The sequence below is a fragment of the Chrysochloris asiatica genome, unplaced genomic scaffold (genome assembly GCF_000296735.1).
Source record: "Chrysochloris asiatica unplaced genomic scaffold, ChrAsi1.0 scaffold00010, whole genome shotgun sequence".
NCBI classification, from domain to species: Eukaryota; Metazoa; Chordata; class Mammalia; order Afrosoricida; family Chrysochloridae; genus Chrysochloris; species Chrysochloris asiatica.
Window position 1 is genome coordinate 2,306,274 of NW_006408528.1, and position 15,782 is coordinate 2,322,055.

General features: G+C 39.6%; 1 pseudogene; it reads right to left on the minus strand.

Annotated features, from left to right (window-relative positions):
* Positions 1-14,526: 14,526 nt before the first annotated feature.
* On the minus strand, positions 14,527-15,398 carry LOC102833949 (annotated as a pseudogene).
* Between the last annotated feature and the right edge of the window lie 384 nt (positions 15,399-15,782).

The window sequence follows — 15,782 nt, forward strand, 5'->3', positions numbered from 1 at the left end:
AGGTTGGCCCAGGATCGAACATTGTTTCGTTCTGCTGTGCATGGAGTCGCTATGAGTCGGTTCCGACTCGATGGCACCTGACAACAACAACAAATGAGTCAGAACGAACTCGATAGCACTTAACCACGATAAAAGCAACAACAACAAGGGGTAAGGTAGCTAGATACAAGATGTCCAGTTAAATTGGAATATCAGATAAACCAAAATCAATTCTTAATTAAGAATGATGCCCATATAATATGTGTGATATGTTTAGGACAAAAAAATTATAACTCATTGTTTATCTGAAACTCAGATTTAACTGGGTGTTCTGTATTTTTATTTGCTAAATTTGACAACACCAAAAAAGGGAAAGAAACCATTGGATAGCCAGCTCATGGAGAATCTCCCCCAATCCCATTTATGTTGTTGTTGTTTTTAAGTGCCATCGAGTCGGTTCCGAACCATACCGACCCTGGATAGTGTTTCTGAGGAGTAGCTGGTGAGCTTGAACCACCAACTTTGCAGTTCAAACGGCTTTGCAGTCTGGCGCATTAACCCACAGAGGCACACCAGGACTCCAATCCCATTATGTTGTTGTTGTTGTTGTTAAGTGCCGTCGAGACGGTTCTGACCCATAGCGACCCTGTACAGGGTTTCCGAGGGTGTAAATCTTTACGGGAGTAGAAAGCCTCATCTTTCGCCCGCGGAGAGGCTGGTAGTTTCAAATCGCTGACTTTAAGGTTCGCAGCCGGATTCGTAACCACTACTCTACCAGAGCTCCTTGTAGTATTGATTAATTCTCTCTTCAGAGAATCTAACTTGAGTATCCAACTTCAGAAATCATATAAACCATCTTGTAATTGTCAACTAAGCCAAAAAGTTGAGAAAATACTTAATTAAGGACGTTTAAATCACTGTAAACGAATGGGGAAATATCCAGGCTGTATTCAAGAACTTTTTTTTTTTTTCTTTAAATAAGTTAATAATCTCTTACTAACCAGTTGTTTCACAGAATTCAAAACTTTTATTTCAAAGCTCCTTTGAAATGGTAGTTTCTGGAGAACTTAAAACTGAATTCTTCTTTAAATGCAATCATTTTATAATCTAGTCCTAATAGAAGCTTCAGGATAGTTGATTTTGAATAATTAACCATATGAGTACTTTAATAACATTTTTATTTCACCAAATTGAAGACTATGATCTGCTCCACCTAATTAATATACTATTAGGAATCAAAATGTCTCAGGACTTTGGTGAAGTTGAATAAAATTAGAAGATAAAGTTATGATAACTTTTAAAGTTTATATCAGCACAGTAATGCATACAAATTCAACAAGTATTTTGCTAGACTTTGTATTTAAAGAAAATGTTCTATAAAAAGCAAAATTTTGACACTAGTAATTGATTTGATTTCCATTTGCCCAAGATGTTTCTCCAGTTTTATTGACAGCTTTATTGACAGCTTTATCAATGTTTTAAAGAGACTTTCTGGGTGTGGCTGAAAAACCTGTCATGCATTGATAAAAAAAAGCATGGTGTTCTAAGTGAAGGCAAAAACAACTTTTTCATTTCATCTCTTTCATGTTTATGTCAAATATATATATGTACATATATATCAATGAATGCAAATAGGATTAAATACTTTCTCTTGTAAACTTAAAAAAATTAGAATTACTAAAATCGTACAAATCAAATTTAACATATATTCAGAATAAAATATGTTAAACTATAAAATAGAGAAGAAAGGAAGCACTTATTAGACCATAAAAGTAAAGATTTTGAGATTTTTAAATATATTTTTTTCTTCAGAAAAAAATTAAGTTTAAGAAAAGTAGAGTATTCCTTTTTGCTCTTCTTATAGGCCACAGTCAACTTGTAACAGATCCAAGCTTATTGAAAGAAGTGCTTACGGGGTTTTTTTTTGTGTGTGTGTGTGTTTTTTTTTTTTTTTTTTTTTTTTTTTGCTGTTTTTGTTTTTATCCTCTGGCCACTCAAATTCATGCTTGCTTACGAAAGCAGTCTTCCTTACCCCATAGTGTTTTCCTCCTGGTATATCTTCACTGCTCTCCCTATGCCTAGCTCAGGATCACATGATAGAAATATCTCAGAAAGGATGTTTTTGTAAGGTTCGTGGAACATCTTTAAACTGAAGCGTTGAAGTTCAGCACATGTTGTTGACACATGTGACTTATAAGTTAGTTTATCTTTTTTTTTTAAGTTCAAGGAACCAGAAGGCCTTGTCTTTCTTGCAAGATTGGGGAAGGCAGTCAATATTAAAAGGCTGAGGAGGCGAGAATAGAGCCGACATAGGAGCTGATCTCAAAGGAACAATTTATCCCCAAAATATCAACAGGGAGAAATAAGCAAAGACACAAGATTCTGAAAGACTTAATCCTGTTTCTCCACCTACCTGTCATTCATGCTAATTTGGGTCTTGACTGCTGTTTTTTTCAATTCTACAATCTTGTAGCTGCTTCCATAAAGATCCTTGGAAAATTAGCCTTGGAAATTCTTTACAGGGTCACCATGAATCAGAATGCGCCCATAAAGATGTGAAGCTTTGGAAATTCTAATCAGGGTTGCTGTGAGTCAAAATTGACTTTAAGGCAGTAGCTTTAATATTGTTGGTTGCCTTCATTATAGCTCTACTCTTGGCAACCTTATATAACGGAACAAAGTATTGCCTGGTCCTATGTTGTCCTCAAAATTCTTGCTGACTCTTTACTTTGTTGTTGTTGTTGTTAAGTGCTGTTGAGTCGGTTCCGACCCATAGCGACCCTGTACAGGGTTTCCGAGGGTGTAAATCTTTACGGGAGTAGAAAGCCTCATCTTTCTCCCGCGGAGCGGCTGGTAGTTTCAAACTGCTGACCTTAAGGTTCGCAGCCCAATTCGTAACCACTACGCTACCAGAGCTCCTTGACTCTTTACTTTATCAAACATGATTTCCTTTTCCAGTCTTCAGGGGAATGATAAGTCTTCCTTCTAGATCCTCATCAGACCTTCCAAGATAAAACCTGAATTCTTATAAGCGGAAACGTTGCACATTTAAGTCTGTCCAGAGGTGATTGGGAAGGCCTGGAAATTATTTCCCAAAAAATCATCCACTAAAAATCCTGTTCTGACACACATAGGTCCCCATAAGTTTGAATTGGCTTGGTGGTTATTTCAATCCAGACATTCATGATGACTCCCTATTCTTCAGCGTTTGCATAATTGTGGGTTCAAATAACAGGTGGCATTTGATGAAAAGAGGTCTGTGTTTGGAGATATAAGAAGTAGACATATGTCCTAGGTCTGTCAATTAGAAGATGTGTAACCTTAAAGAATGACAACAATAATAACTTTAAATATAACTTTTTTTTATGGTGTAGTGGCTTAAAAGAAAACCATTTTAATAAGAAAGGGTGGGTCTTATGTGAGCCTCAGTTTACTCATCTTTAAATGTGATAAAGATTCCTGACTCAGGGCAAAAATGGGGATGGTAGGGGAAAAGAGTGTTATAAAATGAAATCATGTTCATAAAGCTACCAGCATAAGCTTGCAGATTGCAGTTTAAAAAGTGGATAATTTCTTCCCCCCCTTCTTCTCTAAGGAGCTCTGGTAGCCTAGTGATTATGAATCGGGATGCAAACCACAAGGTCAGCACTTTGAAACTACCAGCTGTTCCATGGGAGAAAGATGAGGCTTTCTGTTCCCATAAAGATGAGGCTTTCTGTTCCCATAAAGATTTAAAGCCTCAGAAACCCTGTACAGGGTCGCTATGAGTTGGAACCGACTCCACAGCACGTAACAACAACAACTTCTTCTCTAGATCAACAATCAACACTCATGGATGCAGCAGTCAAGAAATCAAATGATGTATTGCATTAGGCAAATGTGCGGCAGAAGAGCTTTTTAAGTGTTGAAGAGCAAAGATGTCAGCTTGAGGACTAAGGTGCACCTGACCCAAGCCATGGTATTTTCAATAACCTCATATGCATGCAAAAGCTGGTCAATGAATAAAGAAAATCATAGAAGAATTGATGCTTTTGAGTTATGGTGTTGGAGGAGAATATTGAAAGTACCATGGGCTGCCAAAAGAACAAAAAGATCTGAGTTGAAAGAAGTACAGCCAGCATGATCCTTGGAGGCCAGGATGGCCAAACTTAGTTTCTCATACTTTGGACATATTGTCAGGAGGGACCAGTCACTGGATAGAGATATTACGTGTGGTAAGGTGGAGGGTCACAAAAAAAGAGGAAGACCCCCAGAGAGATGGATTGGCAAAGTGGCAGCATCAATGGGCTCAAGCTTGGCAACAATCATGAGGTTGACTCAAGATGGAGCAGTGTTTCCTTCTGTTGTGCATGGTGTTGCTATGAGATGGCACCAACTCGATGGTACCTAACAACAACAACTTCTTCTGTGAGAGATTTACTTATTAGTCCAGAGAATCCAGCCTTCTCCAGTGATCTGTAGATGGAACAAGTAATCCAAGAACCCTGCCTTTATGGATCAATCATACATTCTAGGGATTGTTCAGATTATTTGGAGTAATAACTGGAGTCCTAGTGTGGCACTATAGGATAAAGACTGGACTGCTAATAGCAAGGTTGGCAGTTCAAAGTCATCAGCCGCTCCTCAGAAACTCTATACAGGATGACTATGAGTCAGAACCAACCTGATGACACTTAATGAAATAACAACTATGCATGATAGCTGTTTTACAGCTTAAAATGCCTCCTTTAAAAATATAAATTAGCTTGTTCATTCACCAAATGTCAGTCCTGTTCAGTGTGCGTAATTTATTGTAAAGAGTGATGCAAAATTGCTGAGACCAGAAGGATTCATAAATACGAATAAAGTAGACATCACTTGCTTTTTTAAAAACAAGAAAATGCCAATCCTTGCATTTTTCATTGTTTTATTTGATTAATTACATTTTTATACTATCATCTCAAGACTACTGACAAGCCATTTGGAAACAAATTTAAAACAAGAAAAGACATTTATTTCTGTTTTTTCCCCACACTGTTTCTTTGCTGTAGTTATTCCAAATTTGATTATAATTTTATCCGAACTTTTCTTGCCAAATGGATTTTTAAATATACATAACCAGATATAATTGATTTTTAATTCAAATGGAAGCTGCTCAGGTCTAGTGAAATATTTATCACCAATCATTTGCAAAATAATCAGCCTCAACCTGTGAAAGTACTGCCATTGACCCAGACTGGCCAGCTGGATCCACTGGAGAGGCCAAGAGGGGCTTCCTCCCACAATACTCCTTGGGCGGCCTGTGGGCTGGGCCACCTATTGTCTGGCTAATGGAATCTGGAACAAAGCCAGAGTTGCAGCAGCCTGTGTGTTTTTGTTTTGTTGTGTTTTTAATGATCACCACACATGTTTTAGCTTAAAATGCAGACAGAAGACAGGGAGGAAAGCACTCGTTTTATTAGAAAGGAAAACCCAGAAGAGTGAGTTCTGAATGAATTTTTCTAACACCAAAAGAAATAATTTTAGTAAATGAATAAAATTAGAAAAGAAGAAGTCAAGCATCTCAAATTTTATTGCTAAAAAAAGTCAGAAATAACACCAAGAAATATCCAATCTTATGCATAGAAAAAACTAAAAAAAAGAAAAAAGAGAGCACGCGTGAAAGAGAAAGGAAAAAGCTGTTTTTCTCTCAGAAGTAACAGAGGAAAGAAAATGCTTTCCTTATAGTAAGTTGTACAAGTGTTCAATTACTTTCTGATTTGTGTGCCTAAGAAGAAAATCTATAAAAAAAAAGGTACATAATTTTGCTGACAATTATATTTCCAATTATATTTTAAAGTGCTCACAAACAGTGACTTTTGTGTGTGTATGTATAATAATTACATTAAATAATTCACATGGATATGAAGTCTAAGAAACTAGTTTCCAAAGATGATGTCAATGAGCAAAGAGGAGGTGTGAAAAGCAATTTGTATTTTAGTAAACTACTGGGGTCGCTATGAATAGGAGTCAAATCAACAGCACTTAACAGTAAAGGAGTTCAGGAATGCATCATCAGTCTGTCAGGAAATGAGTTTAAGTCAAGGAAATGGGAGATGATGGTTCCAGGGATTTAAGGGAGGCTTTTAGCAATGCTTGCTTTTGTTTTACTTCTCATGCTAACCCAGGATACATGTCCATGTCGGGTCTTACATGTGTACCAAAAAAGAAATACCAGAGTAATAAGACAACATCTTCTTGTTGTTAAGTGCCCTCGAGTCAGTTCCGACCCATAGCGACCCTGTACAGGGTTTCCGAGGGTGTAAATCTTTACGGGAGTATAAAGCCTCCTCTTTTTACTGGGACCCAAGTTTTCTCTGTTAACAGAAAACTCTCAACTTGAATCCTGTATTTCTACAGTAGAGCTAAAATACCATGCAAGGAAAGGATAGAATTTTTAATAACAGGCTGAAAGTTAATGGGTTTTGCCAGATGAAAATTGATGTTGTAGCAACTATATTCTCTCACCTAGGAATTTGGAATCAGGTTATTGAAAGGTCACATCTGCCAGGACAGCCAGAGACAGGCTAACCAGGAGGAGAGCGATATGCTTGTTGTTGTTAAGTGCCATCGAGTCAGTTCTGATTCATAGCAACACTGTAGAGAGTGTTCCGGGAGCCACTGGTGTGTTTAAAGCCCACATAACCCCATTACAAATTAAATACAATCTAGTTTTAAAAGTTTGCTTGCAGTTTCTGTATAAATATCAAAGCATTATCCCCTTATCCCAGATTGTTGTTGTTGTTGTTGTTGTCAGGTGCCATCGAGTCGGAACCAACTCATAGCAACCCCATGCCCAGCAGAACGAAACAATGTCCGATCCTGGGCCAACCTCACTACCGCTGCCACACTTGACGCCATCAATGATGCCACCTGGCTGATCCATCTCGTTGGGGGTCTTCCTCTTTTTCTCTGACCCTCCACCTTACCCAGCATGACATCCTTCTCCAGTGACTGTTCTCTCCGGACAATGTGTCCAAAGTAGGAGAGACGAAGCTTAGCCATCTTGGCCTCCAAGGAGCACTCTGATTGTACTTCTTCCAAAACAGATCTATTGGTTCTTTTGGCAGTCCATGGCACTTTTAGTATTCGCCTCCAACACCACAACTCAAAGGCATCAATTCTTCTATGATCTTCCTTATTCACTGTCCAGCTTTCGCATCCATATGAGGTTATTGAAAATACTATGGCTTGGGTCAGGCGCACCTTAGTCCTCAAGCTGATATCTCTGCTCTTCAATACTTTAAAAAGTTCCTGTGCAGCAGATTTGCCCAATGCAATATGTCGTCTGATCTCTTGACTGCTGCTTTCGCGAGTGTTGACAGTTGACCCAAGAAGAATGAAGTCCTTGACAACTTCAATCTCTTCTCCATTGATAAGAATGTTGTTTATTGGTCCAGTGGTGAGGATTTTTGTTTTCTTTTCATTGAGTTGTAATCCATACGGAAGGTTGTGCTCTTTGATCTTCATAAGTAAATATTTTAAGTCCTATTCACTTTCAGCAAGCAAGGTTGTATCATCTGCATATCTCAGGTTGTTAATAAGTCTTCCTCCAATCGTGATGCCACGTTTTCCTTCATAAAACCCAGCTTCTCGTATTATTTGCTCAGCATACATATTGAACAAGTATGGTGAAAGAACACAACCCTGTCGCACACCTTTCCCAATTTTAAAACATTCAGTGTTCCCATGCTGTGTTCGAACAACTGCTTCTTGGTCCAGGTATAGATTTCTCAGAAGTACAATTAAGTGTTCTGGAATGCTCATACTTCGCAATGTTGTCCATAGCTTGTCATGATCCACACAATCGAAAGCCTTCGCATAGTCAATAAAGCATAGGTAAACATCCTTCTGATATTCTCTGCTTTCAGCCAAGATCCATCAGACATCTGCAATGATATCTCTCGTTCCACGGCCTCTTCTGAATCCAGCTTGAACCTCTGGAAGTTCTCTGTCAATGTATGATTGTAGCCGTTTCTGTATTACCTTGAGCAAAACTTTACTTGCTTGAGATATCAAAGAGATTGTCCGATGATTTCTGCATTCCATTGGGTCACCTCTCCTTGGAATGTGTACAAATATGTATCTCTTCCAATCAGATTGCCACCCCTAAATTGTTCCTATATAGAAATTCTGGAAATGTTTATAGGAAATTAGTCTGTAGAGACCAAAGTGTATAGCTGACACCCACAGAGAAGTGGGGACAAGAGATCATGTGGCCCTAGAAAAATTCAAAAGAATCAATTCCTGACAATTGTCTAGATCATATGTTGTTGTTATAAAGTGCCATTGACTTGGTTCCAACTCATAGCAACCCTGTATAGAGTGGGTTAATGTGCTGGACTATAAAGTTGGTTTGAACCACAAGGTTGGAAATTCAAGCTCACCCAGCCACTCCTCGGAAACCCTATACAGGGTCATTATGTGTAGGAACCAACTCAATGGCGCTTAACAACAGCAGTAACATAAGAGTTTTTGAAGCTTGAGATCTTTGGGGGAACAAAAAGCCTGATCTTTCTTCTGTGGAGCAACTGGTGAGCTTGAACTATCGACCTTGTGGTCCACAGAGCCAACGAACTCCCACTGAGCATATACTATGTGCATATGAGGATCATATGAGACTTGCTCCCAAGGACATCAGATTTTGCCAACCCCTGGCTATCGCAACTATTGTACGAGAGTAGTATTCAGAATTGTTTTCCTTAGAAAGGACTCTACAAAATGGAACATCAGGGATAACATAATGTCTACCTCCACCCATTTTCCCCTTCTACTCACTCCATCCTATCCCTCCCTGCATTAAAGCATATATCCACTCAGAAAACCTGACCTCAGTTTATTGTAAAGGGAAGCTATTGACTAACATAGTCCGTTAAGCTAAATAATGGAAAGTAATGTTAACTACCCAGGCAAATGATACCATTTTTTAAGTGATTTGCAAAGTCAAAGGAGCAATTCTGTTGATGAGAGTTCCACGGAGAGTATTCAGGGTTAATGCATTTCCTGATGTGGCACTGTAGGATAAGCACTAGACTGCTAACCAAAAGGCTGGTAGCTCAAACCCACTAGCTGATCCAAGAGAACAAAGCAAACTGTGTTGGAATAAGTAAAGTCAGAATGCTCCTTGAAATCCAGAATGACCAGACTTCATACACATTACTCATACTTCGGACATGTTGTCAGGAGGCACCAGAGTTTGGAGAAGGATATCATGTTGGGTAAGGTGGAAGGTCAGCAAAAAAGAGGAAGACACCTCAGTGAGATGGATTGGCACAATGGCAGCAGCAATGGGCTCAGATGTAGCAACGATTGTGAGATTAGTCCAGGGCCTGACAGTGTTTCGTTTTGTTGTGTGTAGGGTCACTATGAATTGGTATCAACTCGATGGCATCTAACACCAACAACCACAAACTGATCCCTGGGATCCTTGGAACTATGAGTGGGAACGAATTCAGCAGCACTTAACAACAACACCAGCAACAATTTTATATCATGTACAAACTTGAATACCTTATTATGAAGAAAACCAGCTCTGCATAGATTTATCCCTTAATGCAAACATTCCCTTGATGACACAGTACCTTGTTAATGCACGGTCATCTTGGAAAAAATGGATGAAGGTGTGAAGTGGCAGAGAAAGCTGACCAAGGAGGAGCCTATTGTTGCTGTCTAGTGATGGTGATGGTGGTGGGTGGCTGGGGTTCTAAATATAAAAATGATGGAACAACTGTTTAAGAAATCAGCCACTTGGATATAGAACTGTATTACTTTACATATTGACGATAAACAATGAGGTACTCTGGAGGGGTTTTAGTTGGGAAGGCTTCGGTTTGAACCCTTGCCTCCCAACGTATAATAGGAGGTACTCTGGGCATGTTAGTTAACCATTCCATTTCAATTGTATATCATTATAGCATTGTTGTTATTGTTTTTAAGTGCCATCAAGTCAGTTCCAACTCACATTAACCCTGTATAGCCATCTGAGGAGTAGCTGGTGGGGTTGAACCGCTGACCTTGTGGTCCATTGCTATTGTATACCAAAAAGTACCTGATGTGTGTTAGGCACTCAAAGAATGGTAATATGTAAATCATTATTCACTGTGTACATACTGAAAGAAGCTCTAGTTAATATCAGAGGCACAGAAGGATTGTGTGAAAAAATGAGAGTAGAGCCATAGGTATCAAGATTTATGATGTTGTTGTTAAATGCCATCGAGTTGGTTCCTACACATAGTGACCCTGTATAGGGCTTCCAAAGATCAGCTGTTGAGTTTGAACTACCAATCTGTGGTTAGTTGTCCAGTGCTTATCCTACATGCTGCTCAAGAAACAAGATCCATTAACATGACTAGCTGTATGTATATTCATATTCATTGCTGCATTATTCACAATAGCAAAGAAATGGAGACAGCCTACATGACCATGAGCAGAAGAATGATTGAACAAACTCTGGTACATACACACAGTAGAATAGTATGCACTGTTGATGAAAAAGCAAAACACTACATAAAGTGGCGGAACCTGGAGGACATTGTTGGTATTGTTAAATGCTGTCAAGTCAGCACTGCATAGAATTTATGAGGAGAGACTAGTGGTTTTGAACCACTAACCTTACGATTGGCAGTTCAGTACTTATCCTATAGTGTCACACCAGGACTTTATGCTGAGTAAAATTAGTCAATTGCAAAGGGACAGATGTTGTATGAGACTAGTACTGTAGAAAGTCAAAAAAAGGTTTTCATTCTATAATAAACTTTCTATGATGGCTATGGGATGGGGGGAGAATTGTTCACTGGATGGAGTCTGGTGGTGGTGGTTATGTGCCGTGGAGTCAGTTCGGACTCATAGCGACCCTGCTGTAAATGTTTATGGGAGCAGAAAACCTCATCTTTCTCCCATGGAACCATTGGTAGTTTCGAACTGCTAACTTTGGATTAGCAGCCCGATTCGTAAACACTATGCTACCAGAGATCCTTGGCTAGACTTGTGCTAATTTGGGTGAAGGGGAAGACAGTTTTAAAAAAAAAAAAGAAAGAAAAAGAGAAGAAGGAAGGGACAAAGAAAAAGACCTGTGTTATTCTAAAAGAGTGGAAACTTGGGATCTTGTTTTCTTTCCTCATCATATTTTCTATCTAGCAGTTAGTTCGAAGTCTTGACAGAATACATACCTTACCAAACCTTATTTCTGACTTTATCTACATCAACATCCAGTGTTAAGTGTGGATGGAAATTAGCTACTTAGAGAAACCACCCTGGGCTATAAATCTTGAAGCAATGTAGGGGCTGGGATTAATGTTCAGGGGTCAAGCCAGTGCTAAAAGAGTGGAAATGAGAAGGTGGGTTCCAGTCATTTTAGATAGGTGGAACAAACAAGATGAGAAGATCAGAGAAGGAAATAAGCAAAAAGGGAGTAAGCAAAAAAAAAAAAAAAAAAAAAAAAAAAAGAGAGAGAGAGAGAGAGAGAGGGCGGAGGTGCTGCAATGGACAAATTTGATAACTTGGTGCAAGTCAGCAAGTTTGGAGGAGGAAAGGCTAAAGATTCTCTTTGCTACTATAAAACAAAAACAAATGAAAGAAATAACCGAAAGAATTCTGATACCTTCAATAGTGGTGGTGGTTGTATGCCACCGACCGAATCGGTTCCAACTCATAGCCACCCTGTAGAGGGATTCCAAGACTGTACATCTTTACAGGAGTAAAAAGCCTTGTCTTTCTCCAGAGGACAGACTGGCAGATTAAGTAATGACCTTGCTGTTAGTAGTCCGTCCGGTATGCTACCAGAGTTCCTTTTCAACAGAATGGAGCTCAAGTTTTCCACTAGTTTACAGCTTTATATTTATAAACTATCTTGCTTTAAAGGAGCTCAGGTAGCGTAGTGGTTATGAAAAGGGCTGCGAACTACAAGGTCAGCAGTTCGAAACTACCAGCTATTCCGTGGGAGAAAGATGAGGCTTTCTGCTCCCGTAAAGATTTACAGCCTCAGAAACTCTGTACAGGGTATGAGTCAGAACTGACTCCACAGCATATAACCATCTTGCTTTAGGAATAAAAAATGGTCAGATCATGATGGAATATATTTTATAAAATATTTAGTGCCCTAGCTCTGATGGTGTAGTGGTTGCTAGTCAGACTGCTAACCTCAGGTCAGCAGTTCACAACCACTAGCCATTCCAGATGAGTCTTTCTGCTCTTGTAAAGAAGGACAACCTCAGAAACCCTGTACAGGGTCTCTGTATGTCAGAACTGACACCACGGCATATATCCACCAACCACCACCATCCGACTAAAACTTAATATCCCTTTCTAAGAGTAAAACTATGACAGAAGGCAGCTTTGTCATATTAAATAGAATATGTTGTACATGATCACAAAGTGTTTCTATATTCAAAACACCAAATTTTATTCAGTATTCACTCAATTTTGTTATTGAACACTGAAAATGCATAACTTCTGATAAATTATTTCTTAAGAAATGTTTTGCAGATGTAGACAGCTCTCAAAAAGAAATCTCAGGATTTTTAGAACGTTGCATAATTATGCTCACTTAAGAATTGAAGTTCTAATTTTAAATATAAATCCACTGATCAGCATGGGATCCTAGAGAACATAAAATTGTGATTTAAAATTTGCATAGAAGAAATGGGAAAAAAACTGTTTTTCTTCTAATACTGTCCATTCACTTAGTGAATATTTCTTGTCTTTTATATACTGGAGAATACAGGCACTGGAGAATACAGGCCTGAGGAAGACAGATATATTATGCTCCCCGTTGTAAGAATACAGAAATAATGGCCAAAAGCTAAGTTACAAGTATGATAAGTGCTATGAAAATGTAAAAAAAGAATTCAAAGAAAGGAGCACTCCTGCAGGAAATTTCTTTTATTGTTTTTTCCCCTCCTAGGACTTCGCTCAAATCCCGGTGTGGCGCTGTGGGTTAATGCGCCAGACTGCAAAGCCGTTTGAACTGCACGGTCAGGTCAGTGGTTTATTACCAGTCCCTTCTCAGAAACCCTATACCGGGTCGCTATGTGTCGGAACTGACTCGGTAGTACTTTACAACAACAAGAACTTCGCTAACAAAGAAGGGCGGAGAGAATTGTGTGGTAGGCATGCAGGTCTATATGCAAAAAAAGAATAGTAACTTTGAGTAGTGTGAGAAATCCAGAATGGTTGTAGGACAAAAAACAAAGGAAAGAGCAGTAAAAGAAAACATCTAGGACATCTAGATCATGGACAGTCATGTAAGCCATGTAAAGTCACTGAGGCATCTTTAGTAGCAATATGACTTGATTTGATTTGGATTTTAAAATATCATTGGTGTTGGGTCGCTGGTGGCTTTAAGGGGAACAGTAGTGGATCGTAAACCAACAAAGAACACTTAAATTGATCTTCCTATGTGCCTAACACATCTTGATACACATTAGTTCATGAAACCTTTATAAAAACCTTTGAGGCTGGTACTATTTTTAATCCTCATCTTATAAAAGAAAACAAACTTTTGACATACAGGAATATTAAAACCTAGAAGTCAGGACTTCAGAAATCGTATTATACTACAAAGATCAGTTGGAGTTTGGTGTGGCGCCCTAGGAGAAGCACTAAACCACAAGGTAGGTTTGAACCTCAAGGTCAATCCTCAGAAACATTGTACAAAGTGGCTATGAGTCAGAATCAACTCCATAGCACTTAACAACAACAGATAAGTTAGGAGTCTATTATAGAAATTCAGACTACAGATCTGAATTGAGTCAGAAGATTGGCAATAGTGTTAGCGAAATGTAGTAAGATTCAAGAGATACCATATTCATTCTATTAAAGTGGGAAAGAGAGATGAAGAGGCTGCACAAAGCTGAACTCAGGCTTGAATAGCTATGTAGCTGCTCCTTTAACTAGGAAAAGATCAATTAGCAGAGGAGAATGACAATGTTGGAGTCATGGTATAGCACCATAGGTTAATGCACTGGACAGCAAAGTCAGTTTGAACCACAAAGTTCGCGGTTCAAGCTCACCAGCTGCTCCTCGGAAACCCTATACAGGGTCACTGTGGGTTGGAACCAACTCAAGGGCACTTAACAACCACAACAATGACAATTTTGGAGTCCTTGTGTGGCACTGCAGGATAAGCACTGAACTGCTAATCTCAAGATCCTTCATTCAAACCCACCAGTCACTCCTTGGGAACTATATACAGCGTCACTATGAGTTGGACCCAACTCAATGGCACTTAACAACAATATTTATTTTACTTGTGTGTGTCTGTTTCAGATCTTTTTATTCTTTCAAATATTTCTTTATTAGGAGTGACTGAAATAAAAAATATAATTGAGTCCCATCATCATCATCATCAGTATCTTCCCGGAAATGGCTTTAAGAGAAAAGTGGTCAGATGAGTAGTATTGCTTCCTGTTTTCAACCAGTAGCTAGAGAGTTGCCTTGGATATAGATTGCCAACAGTCTGTTAAGAATGCTCAAGATGTGCTCTATAATACAACATGCCCATTCACAGGGGAAAACAAACTAGGAAATAATTTATGTGTACTTCTTGATTTCATCATACAAGATAAGCACAAAAGCGCCACCCATGCCTCTGAGCACTTTGGACCATGTACCCTTTATAAAGGGTTTGCCTCCTTCGTCCTGCGCAATCTTCCTCCAGCAGGCAACGGTGCCTGTGTACAAGATATCAGTTCCTATGCGCCCTGACTGCATCATCATGCGATGACGAACAGTGTCTAAAGGGTAGGAAGTCAACCTGCCCACAGCCGTGACATATTGCTCAATCATCCAGCTGACAAAGATGCGAGTATTCTTGGGATCTGGAAGCATTCCCTTTGCAGCCCAGAAGATGATAATGCCTTGCACAGACACATTAAAGCCTTGATATAGACCCTTAATCCCATCAGACTTGGAGATCTTAACCAGGCAGCCACCAAGGCCTTTGAACTCTCTTTAGGCACCACCTTGCCCCACATCAGCTGCAAGACGAGTATGGGCAAAATCAAGAGGGTACACGAAGCACCAGGATGTCACCCAAGCAGCATCACCGGATGGCAGATTCCTGGCAAAGTAGCGCCCAAACGGGGTCCTCTTGTCCACACCACCCAGGAAGATATGCTTGTATTTATCTTTGAAGGCAAAGTTGAGAGCTCTGGTGGGGAAGTATCTGACGACATTGGCCAGGTTACCACGCCAGAAGGACAGGACTCCCTGCTCCTTGGGAATCAGAACCACACACTCGATAATGCCCTTGTACTACTTTCTGTGGCGATTTGCTTGCTGGTATGTTGCACCTGCAGCAGCAGCTTGACCCGCTCGATGGGTGCTACCGTGGTCTTGAAGATGGTCGCAGCCACTCCACCTGCAAGGAAGTCCTTGGTGAAAGACACAGCGGCATCTGTCATGTTGAAAGAGGAGGAGGAGGCGGCGGGCTGCAGCAAAACTGGAACCGGCTTTGACTCCGGGGCTCTGGAACTATTTTACTTTTGAACATTTAAACTTTTGGTGCCGAAGAAGCATTCACAAGGAAATGACAAGGAAGCTTTGGCTATCTGGGTTCTAAATTCAACAGAGAGGTCTGGAATAGAAACATAAACGCGGCGAGACTCTTTTGCATATGCATGGTAATTGATGCCACAGGAGAGGAAGAAATTACCAAAGCTACGATTTTCAAAAGCATTGTGCCTTGTCTAAGACTCACTTGAAAAACTTGTTAAAACAATTGTTGTTGTTAAGAGCTGTCGAGTCGGTTCCGACCCATAGCGACCCTGTACAGGGTTTCCAAGGGT